The sequence below is a fragment of the Perca fluviatilis genome, chromosome 19 (genome assembly GCF_010015445.1).
Source record: "Perca fluviatilis chromosome 19, GENO_Pfluv_1.0, whole genome shotgun sequence".
NCBI lineage: Eukaryota > Metazoa > Chordata > Actinopteri > Perciformes > Percidae > Perca > Perca fluviatilis.
The window spans coordinates 11,406,656-11,423,175 of record NC_053130.1 but is presented as its reverse complement, the minus strand read 5'-3'; positions in this window follow the sequence as shown (position 1 = coordinate 11,423,175).

The window sequence follows — 16,520 nt, the reverse complement described above, 5'->3', positions numbered from 1 at the left end:
ACTTTTCATCAATTCATTTAAAAAAAAGAAAATTCCATTGCTTCTAGCCAACTGTTTCAACTTTATCCATTACTTTTAGCTATCTATTTTGAATGTTTAGCCATTACTTCTTAACCATGCATTACTTTTACTTTTTATAACTACTTCTCCGCTAGCTTGAAAACTAGTTTCACACTCAATCACAACACATATTCAGGTATTTATTTCTATGTTTACAAATTGGCTGAAATCTACAATCTTTCCACGTATCCCCTTGTAACTTAAGTCCCCTCTTTGAGTACATGAGTACCCCTGGTTGGGAATCACTGCTTTAGATCTCGTATCTATGGCATATGTACACACACAAACTGTGTGGATGAATAATTAGATAGACACAGGGCTGTCTCTCTGTTTCCCCTCACACATAAAGCTACATGAATGTAGGCCAACTCACTGTCGGCTTCACTTCCCTTTCAGCGCAGTCAAAACAACACACTAGCCGTTGTCTCCACTTGTTTATCAACCTCTATCCGTCTCTTGTTACCTCTATCTATCTTTAACTATCTGTTTCATTAGGAATTTTCTAGCAGATCAACGGAACAAGCTGTTCCTGTGATCAGGCAGCACTTTCCCAGTGACGTTGATACAGTTATAGTCACATCATTATATCCGTATTAGCAGGGAATACCCTTCACGCTCCAACACCTACATGCCTTCACCGCATGCTATCTCCAGCGCCTGATGTGTGTTCTCATTTACTCTTAGTGTGTGTCCCTGCCTTATTCTAGCTTGACAGATGAAGCTCGACACATATTCATAGTATGATCAGCATAATGATGTTTATCAAAATGTATACCCAATCTGCTATTCTGTATGTAGCACAGGGCAGATATTTCTTTTTAAATTGGGGAGACCACTAAAGAAGTAGCTAAGTCATTGTATAGACATAGAGGTAAAGAGCCTGTCCACAATCCCCTGAGTTTTTTTATATACTGTAAAAAGAAAAGTTTGGATTTGCCACCCTCTAAAACATTTGCTACTTTCAAATAAACAAAACAGTGATTCAAATTATACCCACAATAAAGGATGTACTGTACAGTGACTGTTAGCATTTGCTGTAATGCTAGAAGAGTCTCTAGCCATCCTAGTAGCTCTGTGAGACCATGCAGAACACCACTTAAAACTAAATGCTAATGTCAGCATGCTTAAATACCCACAATGATGATGTTTAGTAGGTAATGTTTACCATGTTCACTATTAGTTTAGCATGGCAGCAGGCTAACATTTGTGAATTAGCACTAAATACAAAGTGGTGTTTAGGCTGATGGGAATGTCGTTGCCTTTGCATGTATTTGGTTATAAACTAAACTAAAATTCCACCAACACAGAGAGAGAGAGAGAGAGAGTTTAGGAAACAGTTGAAAATAATAATCCATATCCATGTAATTGTGTCTGAATTTATTATGTATTTACACCAAATGGCTAGCCAAGAAATCTAGACACACCCTAGCGGCAGCAAATGTAATTTGCCAACATCTTGATGTGGGTCTGTCTTGTCAGGCTACCAAATGTCTGTTGATAATGAGCATTTGTGTTAAATTTTTTAGACGATCTGAGCTGCTTTCTGACTTCATGCTGCCCTATTTTGATTCATTTACATTTTACATCCCCATATTTTTAATTATGTGAAGCTCTTTGCTTTCTTTCAAATCTGATCGCAAATCCAAACTTGGACGATAAATGAAAGCATCAAACAATCTATTACTCTTATAACCAAACCTGCATGTTGCCTGATTGCATCAAGAGCCCCACTTGCAGCATTATGATATTTTTATTGTTGTTATTTTTGGTCAAATGTTAAACAGTTAAATACAGCTGATATATCATTAAATATGATCAGTTAACAATGGAATAATTTGAAAGCAAAGATCACACAAATACCCACACACACTGAACAGAGGATACTTGCGTGTATACCTTGAAGGCAAGGTAAGGCAACACAATAGAGGAACTCTTTCAAATATCGAGAAGGGACAGGGGAACACTTGGCATTTTGGGCATGCACATAATCACATACTCTTACTGTGTTAGTGTTAAGTGGAAAGGTTGTGTGTTAGTGTGTTTGACAGCTCTCCGACCCTGGCTGCGATGTTGACATTAGTGGACCAGGACACATCACCTCTGCTTTGGGAAAAGGCCTACGGTGAGCCTGCCCTCAAGAACAGCAAGGGGTTCTCTGAATGTGTGTGTGTGTGTGTGTGTGTGTGTGTGTAGTTTTAGTACATATTTACAGTCCCTGTTAAAGTAAAAGTACCACAGACATTGACAATGTAGCACATGCTAATGCCTGAACAGATTATTTTAAAGCATATTTGTGTGTTTCTGTGTGTGTATTAAAAGCCTATATATTAAACAATGGCTCTATAGTAATTCACAGTGTCTCAGGTTAAAAATAACCAGTCTGTGTTTTCAGGTGTTTCTGGTGCGAGTTCTGCTTTGCAGGTGACAGTACTTTCCTGGAGTGCAGCTTTATTTCATGCTGAAATGTTATAGAAGCTTTCTTTTCACAGTTTTCAACATAAACACAAAGAAAAAACAGACATCTAATCTCCTCTTTCAGCCATTTGCATGATAGCTTTACAGCGCAAGGAGCCTCAGCCTCCTCAGAGTGTAGATTTTTATCTTGTGCAAGCCTGTTGTTGACTTCACTTTCTCATGGCTGTCCGGAAATCAAATCCGATCGAGTTTTTATATTCCACAAATTGTCACCGTGCCAACTCTGGAGGATTGAGTGAATGGAAAAGGACAGTGAGATGCAAACAAACAAGCACGTAGATAAATAGCCCAACGCCGATGTCAACAACATGCCTGTCATTGTCAGAGCAGACACATGCCCTCTCAACCGTGACATGCAATTCGTATGCAGGAATAGAAGAAAAGGTCAACAAAATGATACAGAGCAAATTAATGTGGAAAGGAATTCATACATCTGAAATCTGCCTCAAAACTAACATCATGACTAACATACATAACTCATTGTTTTTCTTTTGTTGTCGCCTGTGTGTGTGTGTGTGTGTGTGTGTGTGTGTGTGTGTGTGCATGGGTGCGTTCGTGTGTGTGCTTTACACGTGTTTGTGTGAGGTGAGCACATATGTATGAAGTCCAGAGCTCTCTTTTGATATATGTGGTGTGGAATGTCAGGCACGTCTCGTTGTATTAGGGAGCGGTGAGGAGGACACTGCCTGCCATTGCGCTCCGATGAAGGCGCCTCAACAATGGATACTACACTCCCACCACCCTTCTACCCCCCAGAAGCCTTGGCAGTTATCAGTAAGAGTGGGGACAATTGGGGGTGGGGTTGCCTGCGAATAAACTGGCCTGGGGCGATGCGAGAGAAGCAACTTTTTGAGAACTGATGAAGTCCGAGAGAGAAAGCAGTTTTGTGTTGATGATGTGAAATGTTCTCTGTGGCAGCTTATTGCCTGTGTTGTTCATTGGCAATGTGCAATGTTGCTGTGTTGCAGCTTTGTGATTCAGCTCAATTTACAGTCTATGCTCTCAGGCCTCAGCATCACCTAGGCTTCTTTTATTCACAAATATTTCTGCTTCACTTACTTATAGGTAGAATTTGTCTTCTATCTGTCTTTACTATTTTTTCCTTGTATGATTCTCTTTCATTCTCCCAACAATCAAACTACCACTTCCTCCTCTTTTCCTCTATCTCCTGGCTTCGCTTAGATCTCCTCCTGACCTTTGACATCCATCCATCCATACATCCACCAGCCCTTTGGTGTCTTGTCCATATCTGTATCTGTCTCCTGTCTAGCCTCAAGTTACACTCTTAATACCAATCTCCATCCTATCCTCAACCCTTCCACCTCTCTATCCTTGGGCCTGTTGGCTGCAGGTGGATGTAGCAGGTCTGTCACAGGGTGGCGAAGCTGTCATTCACTGTGTGCATGTATTTGCGTGTGTGTGTGTGTGTGTGGTCAGAGGGGTGTGAAGGCAGCTGTCACGCTGTCTCAGGATCATATGCTGGCTGTCAGACATGCTCTGAAGTAACTGACATCCAACCAGCAAAACGCAAAACGCAAAACACACACACACACACACACACACACACACACACACACACACACACACACACACACACACACACACACACACACACACACACACACACACACACACACACACACACACATACACACATACACACATACACACATACACACATACACACACCACACACATACACACATACACACATACACACACACACACACACACACACACACACACACACACACACACGCGTGAGAACACAGTACCAAAATCTTTATTTTATACATTCAATCAATATGACAATTTCAACTTTAAAATTATGCTTTATTCAACTTTAATATTTTTGACACAGTCTTCTGTCAAGAAGTGGAAATGAAAACTGTTTTCAGTTAGCATTCACCAACATATTAAACTTTTACAATATTCAACTTATTGTTCCATTTTCATGAGGGACAGTAGGATGATCTAGTAATTAATCAAACATCTGCGCATTTGATGTGCTGAAGTGTCCTTGAGCAAGACACTGAAACCAGCTCCAGGGATGCTGACCCTGCTCTGTAACATCTGTTGACAGAGGTCAAGTGACGAGAAGAGTTCCCTTAAGGAGTAAATTACATTTTATTTGATTTATTATTCATGCCTGTCCCTACAAAGCATGTCAACAGTACCGCTTCATAAACATTGTGTTTTTGTGTGTTGAACTGTGGGATCGGAGGAATACTTTATAATAACCGTCATTAATAAATGGTAAATTGATAGTTAATTACTCTTTAATCTTTAAAGGACAAATCGTGCAGTCGAACGCTGAACACGGTGCAACCAGTAACATAGCTCAAGCACGGCTTTCATTGTTCAACTGGTCATGACTGTTTTCCCAAGATGGATTCAGATTCAGATTCAGATTGAGATAACTTTATTAATCCCCAAAGGGGCAATTCAGTTTTACAGCCAACCCATCCATTAAGGGTTAAACTAATTTAAAAAGTGCATTAAAAAGTGCATTAGCACGCAATCTATATAATGTAATAATGTAATGTTATAAAATAATAAATTTAAATAAACAATAGACAGCAGTCATACATCCCTCATTATGCTACCGTGGAAGTGTGGTGCTATTTTGAGCCTTGTTAGTGGTAGAGAAATAGAGATTTCTTTTTACTTTACCCGTGCCCCGATGAATAGCTTTATAAGCTAATAATTAGCGGTTTGCGATAAAACTGGTCACATTTGATTAGCATGAAAACATATCCCAGAGAACCAAGGGGGTAAGCCTGCCTCCACAGAGCGTAGCTCCTATGGAGCATTTTGTTGCTATCAAGCCATCACCCGCCGTTAGCATCCCATTGACTGCCATTCATTTTGGCGTCACTTTGACAGTGAATAACTTTACATCTGAAGCGTTTAAAGACTCTATCTGTCCAATGCTTATTTGTAAAGAAACACAACAATGTATAAAAGGCTCCATTAGCTTGTATCTCAAGTTATGGCTCCGTAGCCATCACCGGAAAAGTGCTTCTAATAGCCTTCACTGGTCTCCGTCCAGAACGGTCGACTTTAATATATAACACATGTTATTAACCCCTAGCTTCACTTTGTGCCGGATTTGTCCTTTAAGCGCGTGCCTCTTCGGAACGGGTCGATGCCTGATACCCGTGTACACTGATTACAGCTATCTAACTAATGTTTATAACTATCCAAATAATGTGTACTGACAGTTTATAAACAATTTCTTAATCATTAACAAATACTTAATATAATGTATAGAATGTTATGATTTGGGCAACAAAAACTTTTTAAATAACAAATTATAGCATCATTTATAATTAGTAAATATTATTAATGATAATTTCGTTGTTAACAGTAAGATAACTATTCATTTATGTTTAATTAACTGTCAATTTACCATTTATAATTATTATAAAATGACCTTAGCCAACGATCACTGCACCAAACCTCCGCTGTCACTTTTCAGATTGTGTATATGTGTGCATCAATGCATGTGTGTTCACGTCTACATTGTAAGTGTGTGTGTGTTGTGGAATCTCTTAGAAGAAGGTCCCCCATCCCTTCAGTCCCTGGTTCAGGTAAATAACACATTCACATACCACTGGGCACACTATCGATGTGCCCCCCCCCACACACACACACACCACATCATCTCCTTCTCTTATACCCCATTGATCCCACACACTTTTCTCTTCATTTGGAAATACCTGCACAGTACTTGGTGACTGTGTGTATGTGTGTGTGTGTGTGTGTGTGTGTGTGTGTGTGTGTGTGTGTGTGTGTGTGTGTGTGTGTGTGTGTGTGTTACTGATGTCCAGTGAGACAGGGGAGGCGGCAGGTCTCCATCGGCCACAGTGCAGCTGTCGTTTCAGGTTAGTGCAGGCGAGAGGTGGCTGAGGAAGAGATGGAGAGGGATGAATAAGTGAAGAAGCTGCAGACTGGACTCATGTTAAATGTAGAAAGGCTAACGGACCAGACTGCTGTTGAGCTCTGTGTGCGTGCGTGCGTGCGTGCGTGCGTGCGTGCGTGCGTGCGTGTGTGCGTGTGTTTGCATGTGTATGTGTCTGTGTGTGTGAGAGAGGGAGCGAGAGAATGTGTATGACTCTACATGCACACAAGGGCACTACAGAGGACCTGCTGCCTGTCCCGCTGAGCTTCCAATTAGCACACACCACTACACCAAGACACACACAGACACACACAAATACAAAAACACACACTGAGGACCCTAGAGAGAGGCCTCAAACCTGCCTGTCAGCTGCTGTTAGATCACACTGCACTGGGCCGACACTACAACACACACACACACACACTTGAATGCAAATTTACACTGAGATTAAGATTACTATAATAAAGATTACTTACATATTCATCTGAACCACGGGTGTCAAACTCAGTTTCTCTAAGGGCCAAATGACGATCACAATAAGGGCCAGACATGTTGAGTTGAGTTGACATGCTTTTATTTAGCAAAAAAACTGTCAATTAACTTTGTATTATTGCATGTCTCATATAGCTTTCTCCCATACAGTTTGCTCCACATAAAACCCTAAAAAAAGTCAGCAAAAAAGTTTCTTAGCCATCGTACAATTTAGCAAGTCATGAAAAACAAACATTACATTTTTAAAAGCAGCTGCCACCCAGCCGACTCACAACAACCTGTTTCACAGCCTGAATATAAAAAAAACTCTCTGCTTCTGAGGACACTCTGAGTCTCAAAGTCGGCAAATCTGTCAAATTCTGCACGGCAGTGTCGCCTAATTACAGTATGAAAAACTTTTTCCTGATTTGAAATGCGGGCCGGATCAAAATTAGCAAGGGGCCGGATTTGGCCCCCGGGCCTTGAGTTTGACACATGTGATCTGAACGAATGGATAACAACTACATCAAATATAATTCAAAATGTATTAATAGAATTACAAACAGCACAGTTGGAAAGTTTATAAAAGTTTCTCAAATTTTTCTGTAATCCTCTGATCGAATGCAGCAGGGAGACATAAGAAGGTCTACGTGAAACACGCACGCGCACACACGCACACACACACACACACACACACACACACACACACACACACACACACACACACACACACACACACACACACACACACACACACAGCAAAACCTTCCACAGCATTGCCTATTTTGTCCTTGTGCATATTTTAATGACATCATCAATAATGGACACATACCCATTCTGTGGTAGGGCAAGCTAGAATCTCACAGTGCTAACACACACACACACACACACACACACACACACACACACACACACACACACACACACACACACACACACACAAATACACTACAATATGTGGGTCAGACTGGTTGAATTTGGATCTTTAATTAACAATCTCTGGTTTGGCTTGTTTGTTAGTGAGCCCATTAGTGTGCTGTTTGCTAGCCTCACTCTCTGATTGGCACAGACCTCTGAACAGTGTTCTTTCAGCTACTTCACTTTACAAAAACATGATTCTGAACAAAAAATAGAGGTAGCTAAGCTTTACATGATACTTAAGTTACTCAGTTTACATCAAGGTTCTTTTACCACACATAAAAATGTAAATGATGGTTACATCATGCTGTGTATATCATAGCAAAATAGTGAGATGCTTTTGTGAAACATAGAAATATTTTCTCACTGTAGCTTATCGCAGAGTGGGATCAGAAACGTAATGCTTGCTGATGTTTAATGTCTTCTGCAAGTTACTCTGTGATGTAATGACAGATTGAGCTTTGTAAGACAGAATCAGGTTGTGATTCGGCTAACTGAATCCCAACCACTGCATAACTGTATTTGACTTATTGCTGCTGAGTTGATTGCTGTGGAGAAATTTTTCTGATTCTTGCCCGGCTCCAGCAAAGTCATCAGAAACCCCTGGTAGGAGCTGAGAGATGGTACCGATTTAGTGTTTACACAAAGGGCACTTCAGCATGGTGAATGCTTACTGACACAAGGTGTAGAGATGACACACAGGTCATCTACAATGACAAAAAAGGAAGATTGCTCTATCCCTCAGTCTGAAGTCAATACTCTTACTCTTCTGCTCTATTTCTTTTTTTTATTTTTACATTAACTCTCCCACTTTCCTTGAACCCTCCATCTCAAGAGCATCTTTCCATAAAAAACAAAACAAAACCAAAACACCAAAACAAATCTACTGTACCTTGGTGTGTTCCCTTGGGTGAGATCGACGTGACATTACACACTCAGGACCATGCAGAAATGCAGACAGAGAAAGAGCTGGGACAGATGAAGATGAGGTAGCTGCAGAAACAGTGGTGGTGGCCTTCTCTCTGCCCATTCAGGGAGAAGATCCTCCTTGCTTTGTTAAACGATTTCTTCCAGCTGAAATCTTCTCCCAATATCAGTCAAAGAGAAATCTCAGAGAGAAAACAAAAATGGCATGTATACCCAGAGTTGAGGGTCACCTTACTATAAAGCTCAATCAGGAAATCAATCCGTTTATTGCCATTTCAATAGCCATTGAGGTTGTTTTTGTCACTAGGTGCTGTGCACTGGCCAAGTAGCAGTCAGACCCCACAGAGTATGCTTGATATTTTTCTAGATGTGCATATTTCATCACTGTAATGGCAGGAAGGAACCAGTTGGAACCCGCTTCACTACAGAGGGAGAAAATTAATCACTTGCCTAACCATATTACACACAGTTACAGACACACAGAAATAATATAGGCCTACATATCACACCCATATCAGGGAGGGATTTATTAAATTAGAGGAGGCATTTAGTTCCACTCTAACAAGAGAAATTGTTTAGGGACACAATGGTGTGTGGACAAAGCCTAAAGGTTCTCTTTATACATACCCATCTGCCTATCAAGACATTTGAAGTACCTGAACCTTTGATTTAATAGTGAAATTAAAAGTTTTCAGCATGTACACATATGCGATACACAGTAAAATCCATACAAGAATGACCTTTTTTTAAGAGCATGTATTTTGCAAACAGTTGGTATCAGAACCAGGACTGTCAGTCTTTTTCTCCATTATTATCTTCCTCTCCATCTGTGTCTCTCCCATGTTTGACAGCAGAACCCCTCGCTCCCACTAGGTGGGGGTGTGATACTACTGATGATCCACAGAAGCCATTCATCTCTGACCCAGCACAGTTGGTGCACTTAGCCAGGGCTCTAATTTACCAAATCAGGCCAACCTTTCTATAGCACTGTAATTACACTAAAACATTACTGCAGTGCAAAGGATTATGTATCCTCTCACGTCTTGAAGCCACTGCAGCCTGAAGTTTACAGAAGCAGATTTGCGATTGGAAGGTTGTCGGTTCAATGTTAGGCTGGCAATATAAATCTGGATAGAGAAGTGAATCAGTGGCTTGACATTCCTTCATTACCTACTGTTAAGGTGGCCTTTGAGCAAAGTAGTAATGCCCAACCACTCTGGTGGAGCTTCTCAGTGACCAATGACTGTGGTTGTATGACAGATTAAAATCCTCAACTTCTGCTCTTTATACTGCAAATGGTAAGAGTGTTAACACTTGAAGATTTCAAATATGACATGGGAGAGACATTGAAGCCAAGTTTACCAAAAAAAGAGTAAAATAGGGAATATTTCATTAATATAATTACAGAAATATTTGTGAATCAACTTAAAATGCAGTGACATAAGTATGCAAATCCTGAGATTATTACAGCTGCAGAAGTCCAGTATTGCTAACAAATTTTTACCATGGTGACATTCATCTCATCTCTTTTTTCAAAGTACAGCTTTGTCATTTGCTGATGACTGACGACATATGGCCAAAGCACATGCGCCCCTGACACTATGTACATGTTCCTGTGGCACACTAAAAGTAGTGGGTGTGCCCAAGCATATGTCTGCTACTGGAAGTTACATATGATCAGAACCTAGAGTGTGTATGTGTGAGATATATTCACAGCATGACATATGCTTGGAAAATACATGTGTCAGCAAGTGTTGGTCATGCATGTGAATGAAATACGTCCATGCACAGCCTACTATGTTTACATGCACTGTTTTATGTGCATGTGTGTGTGTATGTGTGTGTGTGTGTGTGTGTGTGTGTGTGTGTGTGTGTGTGTGTGTGTGTGTGTGTGTGTGTGTGTGTGTGTGTGTGTGTGTGTGTATGTGTGTGAATTTGTACATCGAGTGCAAGCCTGTGTGTGATAGTAATCTGGGTTGGGCAGCTGCGCACATTCGTATTCAGCCCCAAGGCACTTCTAGGCCATCTCACTGATTAGGGATCAGAGACAGTGAGAGAGAGAAGGAGGGAGAGAAATGGTAAAGAGTGAGAAAAAGAGAGAGAATGAGAGACAAAGAGAGAAAGAAGGAGAGTTGGTGACAAAGCAGGAGAGAGGTCCTTTCCCATTTAGTAAACAGTTGGTTAATGACTACTGTAATCCCATTAAGCAGGGGGAGCAGCTGGCCCCCTCACATAACATGCATTAATATGTATGTATGTGTACACACACACACACACACACACACACACACACACACACACACACACACACACACACACACACACACACACACACACACACACACACACACACACACACACACACACACACACACACACACACACACACAGGAAATCAAATTGATTTGCCCTCACAAACATTCAATAAAGACCTAATGTTACATTGTACGCTTTTAAGGAGGCTTGTACAGCAGACTTATGGAAATTGCATGTAAATCAAATGAGCGTTGTATATTTTCAGGCACTGATTTGCCAACAATTATTGTTTTGGCCTGGCTCCTCAGTTGACAAAAGAAACCTGCTCCCTCTGAGGAGCAGGAAATCAGCTTTTCAAGTGCTCTTGTGTTTGAAGAGTGGAGGGCAAGGCAAGCCGTGATTGCTGCACTCTGCGGAGAGGATCAGACATACAGGGGATTTCATACAAGCAGAGAAAAAGTAGTCAAGACACTTAACTCCGTGTTTACTCTGCTAACTTGTGCTGATCTGTTGAGAAAAATAATAATGAAGAAAACTCTTTCGTATTTTAAACAGCTGATTAAAAAAAAAACAATTCAACATTCCAGCCTGTTGCCTCCTTCAACACAAAGCTTGTGTGTTTCACCTCATTTATATAATGTCTAGGTGGCAAAATAAACAAGTGCCTGGTGCAGGAGGTGTTAACCCATCAGTAAATGAATCCATCATACTGAGCACATGAATATGCATGGGCAAACAGTAGCGCTAATATGCAGGAAAAAGTGGTACACAGGTGGAGAGCATGTTTAAAAATTCTGCTCGGATTATTTTGTTCAAACAAGGACACTTAGAACAATTTCTTTCAAGGGGCCTGAATTTCATACAGTATACTGCAGCCATATTTGTGAACAGCATCAGGAAAGAGGGTATTCATTTTCTCCTTGTGATGAATTTTTGCAATCATTCAGTAGAGAAGCAGTGTCCTGGAACAGGAGGTGGGCAATGTTGAGCAATTACTTCTCAGTGAAGCCTACAGAGCACAATGGGAAGCAAGAAATATATAGCACTGTACTGTATATATAATGTAGTCTGGCTGTGGCCTGAAGACATTAAGTCACGCACTCCTCAAGAGAAGGCTCCATTTGGAGACTGATTTACACTCTAAATTGTAGCCTCTAAAACATCCATATACAACACCACTATTTAAATTATTCTCAACAGCTCTCAGCCTTATTTTAGAAGCATATCAATCTCCCATCTCTCCATGTTTCATCATTAATAATACTTAATTTGAGGGCAATATAATACACCATCTCATGAATTGCTTGACAGGTTGTACTGTAATACTTAACAATAAAGCTTTGCTTATTTTAGGATTCATCTATTTTAAAATAAAAAAAATACACCTCCTGATTTTAATAGCACCCTAAAATCCCCAAATTTCATCCCAGCTGTTGATGTTTTGAAACTCAACAGTCAGCTTATGTGATCACTGAAAGTAACCGATACTATAATTGATAAACACAAGTTTGGCATAGAAAAGGAATGATGCAGTTTTTTTTATTATTATTATATTAAAGGACAAAAAAAAGATCCAACATTCTAGCTTGTGGCTTCCTTCAAGGTGTAATAAGCTTGTATTATCATTTATATAACATTACATTCACATTTATATGGTACAGGTTATATAATACTGAATTCATAAATTTAGGACAATGGCTGAAGCTTGTTTATGGAACAATGGTTAAATTGTCTATGATTGTGGATATGACCTAGCCTGGAAATCCAGACCCAAATCTGAAAGATTAAGGGTCTGGCATTGAGTAATCAAAATGGACCAACTAGAGGGGCGGCACCAAGCATGCATTTGAAAATCTCACTGCACGCAACTGGACACTACGACCAATCACAAAAATAAACGGATTGACGTATCCAGAGCCCCATACGCTTAGCTACCAGCGGAGCTAACTGGTAGATTAAACTGTCATCATCTGTTTAGCTCGCCTCTGGCCCGCCTATATCAGATACACCGATGTGATTGGTGCAACCTGGCTACAAGGGCATAGTTAATAAACTATAAGTATTCTGTCTGCACTCAGTAAAATATTGGAAAAGATCATTCATACACAAATTAGTAATTATTTCCAGAATAATAATTTGATGACTATGTTTCAGCACACATATAGAAAGGCACATACGACCAGTACAGCTCTCACACAAATGACCGATGGATGGCTTAGAAGTATGGATAATTCTGAAATAGTTGGTGTGGTTATGTTGGACTTCAGTGCTGCTTTTGATGTAATTGATCATCATATTTTAATTGAGAAATTAGAGAGCTACGGATTTTCTCCCTCTGCTGTTACATTAATGAAAAGTTATCTTTCATATAGAACTCAGCGGGTTTTTTATAATGGTTCTTTATCTAATTGCAAAAGTTTAGTTTGTGGTTTACCACAAGGAAGTTGCTTGGGTCCTCTTTTGTTTTCGGTTTTTATTAATGATTTGCCCTTAACTGTTAAAAAAGCATCAATGACAATGTTTGCAGATGACTCAACTGTTTACTATGCTTCAGATTCATGTGATAAAATTAATCATGTTCTGTCTAGAGAATTAGATTCGGTGTATAAGTGGGTTAGTGGAAACAAATTAGCATTAAATATATCCAAAACAAATAGTATGATCATCGGATCAAAACAAAAATTGATGCTAGGATCGGAATTAAAGTTACAAATAGCCGGACAAAGAATAAAACAAGTAGAAAAGGCTAAACTGTTAGGTTTGGTTATTGATAGTAGTCTCTCATGGACAGAACACATAAATACGATTGTTAACAGAATAGGATGTGGCATTGCAATAACAAAAAAATGTTGTCAATATGTAAATCAGGAAACTTTAAAAATAGTAACAGAGTGATTAATATTATGTCATTTGTCGTATTGCACCGAGGTGTGGTCCTCTGCAACTAAGAAGGACTTAACTAAAATTCAGGTCGCGCAAAATAAAGCAGCGAGACTTGTACTGGGCTGCTCAATTAAAACAAGTAGATCAGATGTATTCCACTCTTTCATGGCTCACTTTACACCAAAGAATAACAGTTACTTTAGGTACTATGATATATAACACATTGACAATGAAAATGCCGATTTCTCAGTTCAATCAATTAGTGTATTGCAACTCCGTGCATAATCATAACACTAGAAAGGCAAATACTGGTCATATAACAATCCCTTATCCAAAAACTAATTTTATGATGAAAACTGTCCTGTATAGAGCTATTGTCATCTGGAATAACATTCCTATTGAAGTACATCAGCTTTGTAATAAGCAGTCATTTAAAAGAAATCTTAGATGTTTTGTGTTGATGTAGGTTTTTATATGTTTTGATTAAAGTAATTATATTAATATTGTATTAATATTTAGTCCTACTATGAATGGAAACTAGATTGTATGTATGTATGTGTTTGTGTATGTATGTATAGATATGAAATGTGTATATGCGATTTTGTTATGATTGAAATGTGTATATTGTTGTTGTAATGTAATGTAATTTCTTTTTTTAGAATGGACCCCAGAGAGACTAGCTGATTGCATAGACTTTCAGCTAATGGGATCCTTAATAAATAAATAAATAAATGAGCATCATTACTCAATGCCAGAGTGATTCCCTGAGCAAATTTAAATTGCGCTCTCGCGAGAACTCTGGATTTCCAATAGATATGACCCATGACAACACAAGTTACATTAACATAAGATACCCAAATTCATAGTACATCATTATGGTGGCGGTGAATTAAATTACTACCAACTTGAGGTTGGTTAAAAGAAGGCCCTTCTTTTCTGAACATTTGCTAGATAGATGATTTTGTGTTATTGTGATTATTATTAACACTCAATTATGGTAATCTAACCTGCCAGCAGGCATACATCTAACCCACAATTTACATTGGTGTTAACAGGATGGGAATTTATGTTAACTGTGGTAATTCCACCAGTGTCAAAGCAGAAGGCACTGGGCTTCCCATCAACATTAAGGCATACTTAAAGGGGTGATAGAATGATTATATAGGGTATTTCACACTGTTCCTTATGGTCTCCTAATGGGGTATGTAACATTAGTTGGGCTGAAAATGGCCTGGTTGATATTTTATTGGCCCTTATGCATCCCTGTGTTTTGGCCCTATTTGTAACAAGAGCTTTTCTTCCAAATATGGTATGGTCATGAATATTTAGATGAGCGCGCGGCTGCTTGGTTGAGCCTTAGCCCCGCATTACACACACATAGAGACGCGCTGATTGGTTGAGCGACTCCCATACACACGCATTAGAGGTCGTGGTGCTGATTGGTTGAGCGAATCTCCAATACACATACATTAGAAACGCGACAGAATCTCATATTCCAGACACTGCAATGTTTCCTTACCAAATTCACTTCTGAGACTTTTTTATCGGGAAATCAACGATATAAAGCTCAAATATGGGCCGTTTTACGAAAATGGATGGCTAATTGCAAATTTGGTAAAACTGTGTGTCGGAGTTCAGCTGCCTGTGTTAGGGCGCGCCGCCTCGGCCTGCCTTCCTCCACAGACCCGGCTTGCGTGAGCTCGATTGAGCTCCGAACGGCTGCTGCAGCCCACAGCACCTCATACCCGCGCAAAGTCACCGTTTGGGCTGGTGGACTACTAACAAACGCCGCTGCCCTGACAAAGCGCCAGGGCCTGCCATCTCCTCTCTTCCTGCTAGCTAAATGGCCCGTGTGAGAGCGCGGTCACGCAGCTTGTTACACCAGCAATCTCTTACCAAATGTTACACACATGTCACGCCACTTAGCTATACAACATATAACTATATGTTTTATAAAGCTAACAACGGTGTCCGATTTCAAGTTAATGAATATTTGTGAGCTGTACGGGTTTCGTTAGTCGCGACTGTCCCTGCAATCCTATGTGTACAGATTGGCGCTAGTTAGCTTCATTTTTGGTCGTAATTTGAGTATATTTACAGTTTGAATTTCGCCACGCCACTTATACAACATCTAACTATATGTTTTATAAAGCTAACAACTGTGTCCGATTTCAAGTTAATGAATATTTGTGAGCTGTAAAGGGTTTCGTAAGTTGCGACTGTCCCTGCAATCCTTATGTGTACAGATTCGCGCTAGTTAGCTTCATTTTTGGTCGTAATTTGAGTATATTTACAGTTTGAATTTCCCACGCCACTTATACAACATCTAACTATATGTTTTATAAAGCTAACGACTGTGTCCGATTTCAAGTTAATGAATATTTGTGAGCTGTAAGGGTTTCGTTAGCTGCGACTGTCCCTTCAATCCTATGTGTACAGATTGCGGCTAGTTAGCTTCATTTTTGGTCGTAATTCGGTATATTTACAGTTTGAATTGCCACGCCACTTATACAACATATAACTATATGTTTTATAAAGCTAACAACGGTGTCCGATTTCAAGTTAATGAATATTTGTGAGCTGTAAGGGTTTCGTTAGCTGCGACTGTCCCTTCAATCCTATGTGT